Source organism: Ovis canadensis, chromosome 21, assembly GCF_042477335.2.
Source record: "Ovis canadensis isolate MfBH-ARS-UI-01 breed Bighorn chromosome 21, ARS-UI_OviCan_v2, whole genome shotgun sequence".
NCBI lineage: Eukaryota > Metazoa > Chordata > Mammalia > Artiodactyla > Bovidae > Ovis > Ovis canadensis.
In genome coordinates this window covers 34,027,861-34,040,920 of record NC_091265.1, presented here as the reverse complement: position 1 = coordinate 34,040,920, position 13,060 = coordinate 34,027,861, and the positions used below count along the sequence as shown (strand labels likewise).

Here is a 13,060-nt window from a genome sequence, read left to right as displayed (position 1 = left end):
GCCATAATTAAGGCACTGATCCCTCTGACTGGAAAAGTCTTCAGATATATTATCAACACAAAACATTAACTGGACCACCAGAAGAAAAACTAAAGCAGATGCAACCCAACACTTCTGTATCTACAAGTATAAATAATTTGGTCTAAGTTGCTGTCAATTCCAAAAGAATGCCAGACACAGAAAAAAACAGTAAACTTGTTACAGTTTTTCTGACAATTTATTTTTAATGTTTAAACAACATTTGCTGGGTTCCAACTATTTGATAAGTACTATGCTGAGAGAATTCATATATACTTTCACAAGAACTGACTAAACTTACATACCTAGTAATCAGCAGGGTTCAGGGTTTTTCCCCAATAGAAATCCAGTGCTCTTACTACATCATCACATGCAATTCATTCATGATGGTAAACTGCGGCTACTGACACACTGTGCGTGAGTACACATGTGTGCTTAGTTGCTCAGTCATGTCCAACTCTTTGCAACCCCATGGACTGTAGCCCGCCAGGATCCTCTATCCATGGGGATTCTCTAAGAAAGAATACTGGAGTGGGTCGCCATGCCTTCCTCCAGGCGATCTTCCTGATCAAACCCAGCTGTCCCATAGTGTAGGCGGATTCATTACCACCAGGGAAGCATGAGTAAACCGTACTCTTTAAAGAACATTTGCAAAGTTAAAAGTATGAAAATGCTTTCCAATATACAGAGCGTTGGGCTTTCCTGGTGGCCCAGTGGTAAAGAACCTGCCTACTAATGCAAGAGTCATGGGTTCAATCCCTAGGTCAGGAAGATCCCCTGGAGAAGGAAATGGCAACCCACTCCAGTATTCTTGCCTGGGAAATCTCATGAACTGAGGAGCCTGGCGGACTACACTTCACGGGGTCTCAAAGAGTCTGACAAGACTCAGCGACTAAAACAACAACAACAACAACAACAATACAGAGCATTAAGTATTCATTTTGTGGCATAAGACAAACCTATATTCAATCCTTGCTTCATCATCTACTATTTATGGGACTTTGGGAATTATTTATTCTCCATGATCTAGTTTGTGCTGTGAATTAAATGATACTGTATGTAAAATAGCATAGGATCCAGTATATAAGTTCTCAAATATTAGCTCTTATCATTATTACAAAAATATAAGTTTTGGAGAAACTGAAACCCTCATAAATTGCTGATGAGAATGTGAAATAGTATAGTGACTATGGAAAACAGTTCGGCAGTTCCTCAAAAAAATGCCATATGACCCAGAAATTTTATACACTCCTAGGTACATAGAGAAGAGAAAAATTCGTGGCCACATGAACACTTGTACATCAACATTCATAGCAGAATTCCTAATAGCCAAAAGGTGAAAAAACCCAAATGATCATGAATTGAAAATGGATAAATAAAATGTATTAACCATACAATGGAAGAATATTTTGCAATAAAAAGAAATGGAGTACTAACATATACTATATATAAATGAATAAACTTTCAAATCATTATACTAAATGAAAGAAGACACAGGAGGCCACACATGTTATGATTTCATCCATAAGAAATGTTCAAAATACGCAAATTCATAGAGACAGAAAAGAGATTGAGAGCTGGCCAGGATCTGAGCAGGAAGCGGCTGTGACTGGAACAGATTGCTAATGGGTACAGAGTTTCTGCTTGGGATGATGGAAATGTTCTGGAATTACATAGTGGTATGGTTGGACAACATACTGAATATACTAAAAGTCAATGAATATATTTTAATATGGAAAATTCTATGTTGTATGAATTATACCACAATTTTAAAAAGAAAAACACAACTTAATAAACAAGGCCAAAAAACTGAAAGATAACAACCTTAGCTTATTTTTGAAAAGTAAACACAGCAGTAGATAAATATCTACCCCTCGTCAAAATATGTCCAAAATAACAAATGACAAAAGATAGTCCTTATGACTTCCTAATAGAGGACAAGCTGCCTAAGGAATAAAAACAACGAGCCTTACTGAAACTGCCATTTAGATTAAAGGTATTTACAGACAAAATGGGCTTCCCTGTTGACTCAGACTACAAAGAATCTGCCTGCAATGCAGGACACTCAGATTCAATCCCCCAACCACTAATGACACAGAAGCTTAAGTTAAACAGTTCTATGAAGACCTACAAGACCTTCTAGAACTAACATCAAAAAAAAAAAGTCCTTTCATCACAGGGGACTGCAATGCAAAAGTAGGAAGTCAAGAGATATACCTGGAGTAACAGGCAAGTTTGGCCTTGGGAGTACAAAATGAAGCAGGGAAAAGGGTCTAACAATGTTTTGCCAAGAGAATGCACTGGTCATACCAAACACCCTCTTCCAACAACACAAGAGATGACTTTATACATGGACATCATCAAATGGTCAATACCAAAATCAGAATGATTATATTCTTCCCAGCTGAAGATTGATTATATCAGATTGATTATATTCTTCCCAGCTGAAGCTTTATACAGTCAGCAAAAACAAGACCAGGAGCTGAGTGTGGTTCAGATCATGAACTCCTTATTGCAAAATTAAGACTTAAATTGAAGAAAGTAGGGAACATCACTAGGCCATTTAGGTATGACCTAAACCAAATCCCTTATTAATTATACAGTGGAAATGACAAATAGATTAAAGGGATTAGATCTGATAGAATGCTTGAAGATCTATGGACAGAGCTTTGTGACACTGTACAGGAAGAGGTGAAAAAACAATTCCCAAGAAAAAGAAATGCAAAAAGGCAAATGGTTGTCTGAGGAGGCGTTACAAATAGCTGAGAAAAGAAGAGAAACAAAAGGCAAATGAGAAAAGGAGATATACCCATCTGAATGCAGAGTTCCAAAGAATAGCAAGGAGAGATAAGAAAGCCTTCCTCAGTGATGAATGCAAAGAAACAGAGGAAAACAACAGAATGGGAAAGACTAGAGATCTCTTCAAGAAAACTGGAGATATCAAGGGAATATTTCATGCAAAGATAGGCACAATGACAAAGACAAAAACAGTATGGACCTAACAGAAGCAGAAGATATTAAGAAGAGGTGGCAAGAATACACAGAACTATATAAAAAAGATCTTAATGACCCGGATAACAACAATGGTATGATCACTCAGCTCTCACCTAGAGCCAGACATCCTAGAGTGTGAAGTCAGGTGGGTCTTAGGAAGTATCACTAAGAACAAAGCCGTGGAGGTGATGGAATTCCAGTTGAGCTATTTCAATTCCTAAAAGATGATGCTGTCACAGTGCTGCACTCAATATGCCAGCAAATTTGGAAAACTATACAGTGGCCACAGGACTGGAAAAGATCAGTTTTTATTCCAATCCCAAAGAAGGGCAATGCCAACAAATGTTCTAATTACTCATTTTAAATGCTAGCAAGGTTATGCTCAAAATCCTTCAAGCTAGGTTTCAACAATACATGAACCAAGAACTTCCAGATGCATAAGCTCAATTTAGAAAAGGCAGAGGAACCAGAGATCAAATAGCCAGCATCTGTCAGATCACAGAAAAAGCAAGAAAATTCCAGAAAAACATCTGCTTCATTGACTACACTGAAGGCTTCGACTGTGTGGATGACAACAAACTGTGGAAAATTCTTAAAGAGATGGGAATACTAGACCACCTGACCTGCCTCCTGAGAAATCTGTATGCAGGTCAAGAAGCAACAGTTAGAACCAGACATGGAACAACAGATTGATTCCAAATCAGGAAAGGAATACGTCAAGGCTGTACAGTCACTCTATTTATTAACTGATTTGTAGAGTACATCATGAGAATTGCTGGGCTGGATGAAGCACAAGCTGGAATGAAGACTGCGTGGAGAAATACTAATAACCTCAGATATGCAGATGATACCACTCTTATGAAAGCAAAGAGGAACTGTAGAGCCTCTTGCTGAGGGTGAAAGAGGAGAGTGACAAAGCTAGATTAAAATTCAGCATTCAAAAAACTGAGATCATGGCATCTCATTCCATCATTTCATGGCGTATAGATGGGGAAACAATGGAAACAGTGACAGACTTTATTTTCTTGGGCTCCAAAACCACTGCAGACGGTGACCGCAGCCATGAAATGAAAAGACGCCTGCTCCTTGGAAGGAAAGCTATGACAAACTTGGCGTATTAAAAAGCAGAGACATTACTTTGCCAACAAAGGTCCATCTAGTCAAAGCTGTGGTTTATCCAGTAGTCATGTACAGATGTGAGAGTTGGACCATAAAGAAGGCTGGGTGCCAGAGAATTGATGCTTTCAGACTGTGGTGTTGGAGAAGACTCTTGAGAGTCCCTTGGACTGCAAGGAGATCTAACCAGTCCATCCTAAAGGAGATCAGTCTTGAAGATTCACTGGAAGGACTAATGCTGAAACTGAAACTCCAATACTTTGGCCACCTGAAGCGAAGAACTGACTCACTGGAAAAGACCCTGATGCTGGGAAAGATTGAAGGCAGGAGAAGGGGACGACAGAGGATGAGATGGTTGGATGGCATCACCGACTTGATGGACACGAGTATGAGTGAACTCTGGGAAATGATGAAGGACATCATGGCGTGCTGCAATCCATGGGTCGCAAAGAGTCAGACATGACTGAGCAACTGAACAAGAACCATTACTTAATTTAATCACTTTCCAAAGATTTCTAAGATTATCTATTATCTTCCCTTTACATTTGAGGGACAAATGAGGTCATTTTCTGTTGAGTGGTAGACAGACACCCCAGAAAAGACACATTAGGTTATTTTCTACTAAATGTCATTATCCCTCTAGTACTGAACACCAGGAAATACTCTGCTTATCCAATAAACCTATTTATTTTCATATTTTAACATTTCTTAAAACCAAGAGCCTTTTAAAATCCATTGATTACTACATTCCATGTGACAGTATTTCTTTTTTCACTGAAAAACTGTCTCTAAATCACTGGCATGGCATGCACCAAAGAAATCACAAAACTGAATAAAAACAGCATTAATAAATTACCATTTGTCTCTTAGAAATAATTCGGAGCTAAAGGAAATCAACTGCTTTAAAGGATAATGTATTAAAAATTAGCTTTTCTATTACTTTTAGGGCCTCTTTACTGCTGCGTTTGGGCAGGAGGCAGGGTGGCAGGAAAGCAGAGGCACATTCTGTTGAATGCATGTGTCTGTTTATTGACATGATGGTATTCATTATCCATGGCTAAGATGTCTTAACTTGCTCACATGGTATCTAAAGTCATTAGCAATCACAGCAAACAGAAGTTTCACGGAAGCAGATGAATTTACTGGAAGAGTTTTTTTATGACTCACCAAGCAAAAGCAAAGTGAAGCCCAACAAGCCCAAGGTCTATTCAACTAAGAAAGGGGTTAACAGATCTTCTCAAAACTACTATTTTAAATTTCTACTAACTAGATTTCTTTATTTTTAGGAGGGTAACTTCACTTTAGAAGTCACCAGCTAGATTTTCAGGTTCTTTTACATACTGGATGATATTGGAGAATATATATTAGCAAGTCCAGGATACAGCACAACAATGAATGCCCTTCTTGAGGTGAGCTGCTAGACACCTCTCTTTGCCTCCATCAGGTATCAAGACTGACTGACTCTACCTTCCAAATATTGATAGCTCTCACCTAAATCCTTTTCCTTCATGTTGCTGCTATTTAGTCACTCAGTCATGTCCAACTCTGCGATCCCATGGACTATACCCCGCCAAACTCCTCTGTCCGTGGGATTTCCCAGGCAAGAATACTGGAATGGGTTGCCATTTCCTTCTCCAGAGGATCTTCTGGATCCAGGAATCAAACCTGCAACTCCAGCATTGCAGGTGGATTCTTTACCGTCTGAGCCACCAGGGAAGCCCTTTCTTTCCATACTTACTGCCAAAACCTTATTTCAGGCCTCTTAATTGGTTAGCTGAATTATTACAGTAACTTTCTTTCACATGAACCCTAGGCTTCTACTCACTGCCATTCTCCATATTATAGTGAAGCCAAACTACTGGTAATTTCCCGACAATTTTCTGCTCACTCTACAGGTCTCAGTTCAACTGTTTGAGAGAAACACAACAAGACATGGCAAACAGATGCCACTGCTGACTGACTTGTGGTAGCAGTGTAGTCTGCTAAACTAGGGTTGGCAGGGAAAGCTTAGATTGGTAACATCTGCTATGAGCCAAAGACCAAGGTCTAACAGATAATGGATATCTGCTCGAGATTTAAACACAATTTGCTCTCCATAATACAAATGGACAACAGTACCACTAGAAAATCGAAAGCCATGTTAACAGGGAAGGTAAAATTTCCACTAGAAAAATACCTAATCAGCCCTTGGGTTTCTTTGGAGGGAATGATGCTGAAGCTGAAACTCCAGCACTTTGGCCACCTCATACGAAGAGCTGACTCACTGGAAGACTCTGATTGGGGGCAGGAGAAGAAGGGGACAACAGAGGATGAGATGGCTGGATGGCATCACCAACTCGATGGACGTGAGTTTGAGTGAACTCCGGGAGTTGGTGATGGACAGGGAGGCCTGGCGTGCTGCGATTCATGGGGTCACAAAGAGTCGGACACGACTGAGCCACTGAACTGAACTGAACTGAAAGTGAATACAGCATACAAGGTCTAGTTCTCATGAATTCTGATGAAGGATAGAGATTATTTAAAAGGCAATTGCAGTTATGTAAAATGGAGATATCCATCTATGAACCTACTCCTGCTGAGTTTGCGTTAAGACTTCATATATAGAAGGTACTTTCTCCTTCCTTTTTTTATAAAGGACTGTATTTAAGGCCATAAAAATGTGAAGACTAAATAAACTGGCCTAGACAGCAACCAGCAGAATACAACTTAGATTCCATATAGTCATTACAGTAAAGACACTTTCATGTTGAGCATATCTTCATTTGTCTCTGTGATTCATATAAAGCCATCTATTTTTGCCTTCAGTATTTAAGAAACAACCTACCATGTCAGTAAACATGTTAAGAGTTTTTGTGGTGTGGTAGAAGGAGAAGAGGAGAAGCGGACGATAGAGGATGAGATGGTTGGATGGCATCACCGACTCATTAGACATGCTGCTGCTGCTAAGTCGCTTCAGTCATGTCTGACTCTGTGCAACCCCATAGATGGCAGCCCACCAGGCTCCCCCGTCCCTGGGATTCTCCAGGCAAGAACACTGGAGTGGGTTGCCATTTGCTTCTCCAATGCATGAAAATGAAAAGTGAAAGTGAAGTTGCTCAGTCGTGTCCGACTCTTAGCGACACCATGGACTGTAACCCACCAGGCTCCTCCGTCCATGGGATTTTCGAGGCAAGAGTACTGGAGTGGGGTGCCATTGCCTTCTCCATGAGTTTGAGCAAATTCTGGGAGACAGTGGAGGACAGGGAAAGCCTGGCATGTTGCAATTCAGGGGATAGCAAAAAGTCAAACACAACTTAGCAACTGAACAACAACCTTCTATTAACTAAATTACATTAATATTAAGCTCTTACATACCTTAAAAATAAGGTAGGAATATAAGCTTTGATAGTATCTTCAGCATATATCATCTTTAACAACAGTCTTCTTCTTGAAGCCAATGTCAGACATTAGTTTTGAGTCCATTCATACATTATTTCATTAAATTCTCACAATTCTGAGCGATAAATGTTAACATTTAATAAGACTGCATTTTCCCCAGACTTACAGATCAATCAGCTTAGATTCAGACGAGTGATAAAAATTTCCAGACGTCAATAGTGCTGAGAAACTAAGAAGGGAGCCCAGATTTTCTAACATCAGAACTCTATTTAGGGGCTTCCCTGGTGGTTCAGTGGTAAAAGAATCTGCCTGCCAGTGCAGGAGACACGGGTTTGATCCCTGGTCTGGGAGAATCCCATGTGACAGAACTATTGAGCCAGTACTCTAGAGCCGAGAGGCCACAACCACTGAAGCCCAGGCACCCTGGAGCTTGTGCTCCACAAGAGAAGCCACTGCAATCAGAACCCCATGTACCAAAACTCAGTTCAGTTCAGTCGCTCAGTCGAGTCCGACTCTTTGCAACCCCAAAGACTGCAGCACGCCAGGCTTCCCTGTCCATCATCAACTCCCAGGGTTTACTAAAACTCATGTCCATTGCGTCGGTGATGCCATCCAACCATCTCCTCTTCTGTCGTCCCCTTCTCCTCCCACCTTCAATCTTTCCCAACATCAGGGTCTTTTCCAAGAAGTACCAAAACTAGAGAGAGCTCATGTCCTGAAACAAACTCCCCGCACAGTCAAAATAAAAAATATTTTAATTTTTAAAAAAGTTAATGGAATGTATAGTTATTTAAATAAAATAGTAGCAACATTACCATGTCAAAAATGGAAAAGGGACAGGGAAGCAAAAGTCTTAAAAATCAGGGGGAAAAAAGGACAGTAAATATATATATGAAGTTAGCAAATCCCTATAGATAGATATCTAAGTAGAAAAATTAAAATTTGTAATACTAAAGAATGAAGTATGTTCTCCTACATAATGGAATGAAATTAGAAATCAAAAACAGGAAAACACTGGGGAAATTCAGAAACGTGGAAACAACATACTACTAAATAACCAATAGGTCAAAAAAGAAATCAGAAAGGAAAAGAGAAAATACTTAGAAATGAATGAAAGTGAAAAACAATGTGCGAGTTTACAGGATGAAGCTAAGCAGGGATTAGATGGAACAGCTGAAAATAAATATATTGGGAAAAAAGGAATACCTCAAACTGATAATCTAAACTTTTACTTTAAGAAAAGAACAACTAAGCACAAAGCAAGTGCAAGGAAGAAAATAATCAAACAGAAAAACAACAGAGAAATTCAATTAAACCAAAAGTGGGTTCTTAAAAAGATAAAATTTTACAAAGCTCTAACTAGACTGACCAGGAAAGAAGAGAACACCACATCAGTAAGAAGAGGAAAGAAACGAGGAACATTATTACAGACTTTGCAAAAGTAAGAATAATTATAAGTGAATTCTATGAACAACTGTATGCCAATAAAACAAATAATCCCCTGGAGAAGGGAATGGCTACCCATTCCAGTATTCTGGCCTGGAGAATTCCATGGACAGAAGAGCCTGGTAGGCTACAGTCCCTGGGATCACAAAGAGTTGGACATGACTGAGCAACTTCACTTCAAAACAGTTAATCTAATAATATAGACAATTTCCTGGAAAGGCACAAATACTGAACTTGACACAAGAAGAAATACAAATCTGAATAAACCAGTAACAATTAAAGAGACTGGTTTAACAAACGAACAAAAAAATTTTCAACAAAGAAAAGCCCAAGCCCACATGGCTTCATTGCTAAATTCTAATACCTCACAGACAGCCATAAAAAAAAATGAAAGCAGAGGAAACATTTCTCAATTCAACATTAGACCAGCATTGCCCAGATTTTAAAACCAGACAAAGATACCTCAAGAAAAAGAAAATTGATATCCCTTATGAACACAGGCACAAAAATCTTCAAAAATAAATGAACAAACCAAAGCTACAACATATAAAACAGATTGTGGACCATGACCAAGTGGGATTGACTGCAGGATTGCAAGGTTTCAACATATGAAAACTAATCAATGTAACACACTACAGATCAATAAAGGACAAAATTTACATGGTTATCTCAAAAGATGCAGAAAAAAACACTTGACAAAATCCAACAGCTTTCATGACAGAAATACTCAACAAACCAGGGGGAAAAAGAGGATTTCCTCAATCTGACAAAGGACATCAATGAAAATCCTTCAAATAACATACATACATAATAAAAGCTGAAAGACCAAAAACTTTCTCTCTAGGATCAGGAACATGACAAAGATGTCTGCTCTCACCATTTCCATCCAACAGTGTATTAGAAGTTCCAGGAAAGCAATTACACAAGAAAAATAAATAAAGGGCATCCAGACTGGAGAGGACGTAAATGTCTGCAGATGACATAATCATGTATATAGAAAATCTTAAGAATTCACTACAGAAAAAGCTATTTGAGCTAATAAATGACTTTGGCAAAGTTGCAACATACAAGATCAATATGCAATCATTAGTTGTATTTCCACAACACTAAAAATGAATGATATGAAAGTGAAATTAAGAAAATTCCATTTACAATACCATCAAAAATGGCAAAATGATAAAGAATAAAGTCTAAGACCAGAATTCGAAAACTGCAAAACAAATTTTATTTATTTTTTGACCACGCCACATAGCACATGGGGTCCTAGTTCCCTAACAATGGACTGGACCTGTGCCCCTGCACTGGAAGTGCAGAGTGGCCAAGGAAGTGCCCACAAAATATTGTTCAAAGGAATTAAAGACTTACATATTTTGAAAGACATCTCATTTGCATGGATCAGAGAACTTACTATTATTTAGAAGCCAATATTCCCCAAATTCACCGACAGATTATATACAATCCCTATACAAATTCTAACCGGCATTTTCGCAGATGTTGATAAGCTGATCCTCAAACTCGTAAGGAAATGAAAGTGATGTAGAATAGCCAAAACAATTTTGTAAAAGATAAACAATTTAAATACTTGCCACAAAGCTACCATATCCAAGACAACATGAGTGTGCTGTGTGCTTAGTCCCTCAGTCGTGTCCAGCTCTTTGTGACCCCATGGACTGTAGCCCGCCAGGCTCCTCTGTCCATGGGGATTCTCGAGGCAAGAATACTGGAGTGGGTTGCCATGCCCTCCTCCTGGGGATCTTCCCAACCCAGGGATCAAAGCCAGGTCTCCCACAATGCAGGCGGATTCTTTACTGTCTGAGCTACCACAGTAACCAAGACTATATAGTACTAGCATAAATAACAACATGAAAGTCAACAGAATGAAGACTTCAGAAATAAATTCTCACACTTATAGTCAACTGACTTTCTACAAGGATGTCAAGGCAATCCAGTGAGGGAAAAAATAATGTTTTTGACAAATCATAACAGAACAAACAGATATCTATGTGCGAAAGAATATAGCTGAACTCCTATCTAAGAGTATATTCAAAAATTAAATGGGTTAGATCTAAATTTAAGAGCTAAAAGTATAAAAGCTCCCAAAACATAGGATTAGATTTTCACGACCGAGTGTTGGGCAATGACTTCTTATATATGACACTGAAGCACTAGCCACAAAAGAAAAAAATTGGAGTTAATCTAAATTAAAACTTCCATGCATCAAAAGACATTACATAGAAACTGAAAAGATAACACACATAATTGGAGTAGATATTTGCAAACCATAAATCTGTTAAGTGTCTAGTATGCAGTATATACTTAAAAAACTCAAAAACAAAGACAGTCAATTAAAAGATGGACAAAGATATGAACAGACATTTTTCCAAAGAAGATACACAAGCATATGAGAAAAAGGCTCAACATCATTTAGACTTTAAGGGAAATGCAAACCAAAACCTCAGTGAGGTAACACTTCATCTCCACTGGGACAAATAAAATCAATCATTTAATAACAAGTATTGGTAAGGAGGGATGTGGAAAAGATGGAGCCCTTATAGGTTTCTAGGGGAAATGTAAACCATTGGAGCTGTTTTGGAAAGTCTGGTAGTTTCTCAAAAAGTTAAAGAATTACCATATGAGATACCAATTTTACCCTTAGATAAATACTCAAAAAACTGACCACATCTACCAAAACACTTGTTCACAAATGTTCACAGCAGTACTATTTATAATAGCTGAAAGACAGGAACAAGTGAAATACCATAGACCGATAAATGGATAAAACGTAGTATTATCCACATAATAGACTATTAATCAGGCTCAAAAAGGAACAAAGTTCTGATACGTGCTACAACATAGATAAGCCTTAAAAACATTATGCTAAGTGAAAGAAGCCAAACACAAAGGCTACAAATTCTAATTCTATTTATATGAAACTTTCAGAATATGCAAATCCATAGAGTCAGAAAAGAGATCAGTGGTTGCTAAGGACTAGGGAAGGAGGAAGTAACTGCAGCTGGGTATGAGGGTTTCTTTTGGGGCAATGAAGAGGTTCTGTTTTGGATAATGGTGATGGTTGCACAACCTTATGAATATACTAAAAAAACACTGAAGTGTATAATTTCAAAGGGCAAATTTTATGTTATGTGAATATATTTCAATTAAAAAACACTCAGAATCTGTGGTTATAATCTTAGAATTTAAGGATTTTTAAATCATCCTATTCTAATTTTCACATCTTATGAAGAAACTAAGATACAACGGGGGCAAAAGCAGATCATCCATGGACCCAAAGTTTGTTAACAGCAGAGCTGAGATTAGTATACAAGATATTTCTACTTCAGTTCTTAGAAAGTGTAAAAAACAAACAAATCTACTTTAACAGACAGATTTAGATACAACTACACTGCTTTAAAATGTCACATTAAAAATGACTATCCTGAAAGGGAACCCTCTTACACTGCTGGTGGGAATGCAAACTAGTACAGCCACTATGGAGAACAGTGTGGAGATTCCTTAAAAAAGCCAGAAGTGAAAGAGACACGTGTACCCCAATGTTCATCGCAGCACTGTTTACAGGACATGGAAGCAACCTGGATGTCCATCAGCAGACGAATGGATAAGAAAGTTGTGGCACATATACACAATGGAATATTACTCAGCTATTAAAAAGAACACATTTCAGTCAGTTCTAATGAGCTGGATGAAACTGGAGCCTATTATACAGAGTAAAGTAAGTCAGAAAGAAAAACACCAATGCAGTGTATTAACTCATATATATGGAATTTAGAAAGATGGTAACGACGACCCTATATGCAAGACAGCAAAAGAGACAGAGATATAAAGAACAGACTTTTGGACTCTGTGGGAGAAGGCGAGGGTGGGATGATTTGAGAGAATAGCATTGAAACACATATAATACCACATGTGAAATAGATGACCAGTCCAAGTTCAATACATGGAACAGGGCACTCAAAACCAGTGCAGTGGAACAACCCAGAGGGATGGGATGGGGAGGGTTGTGGGAGGGGGGTTCTGGATGGGGGGGGGGGGGACCCATGTACACCCATGGCTGATTCATGTCAATGTATGGCAAAAACCACCACAATAT

At 38.5% G+C, this 13,060-nt stretch overlaps 1 protein-coding gene across 1 annotated transcript in view; it reads right to left on the bottom strand.

Annotated features, from left to right (window-relative positions):
* The window catches only part of RSF1 (remodeling and spacing factor 1), a 154,834-nt gene that overhangs the window by 85,746 nt on the left and 56,028 nt on the right, over window positions 1-13,060 (bottom strand). The window lies entirely within an intron of this gene.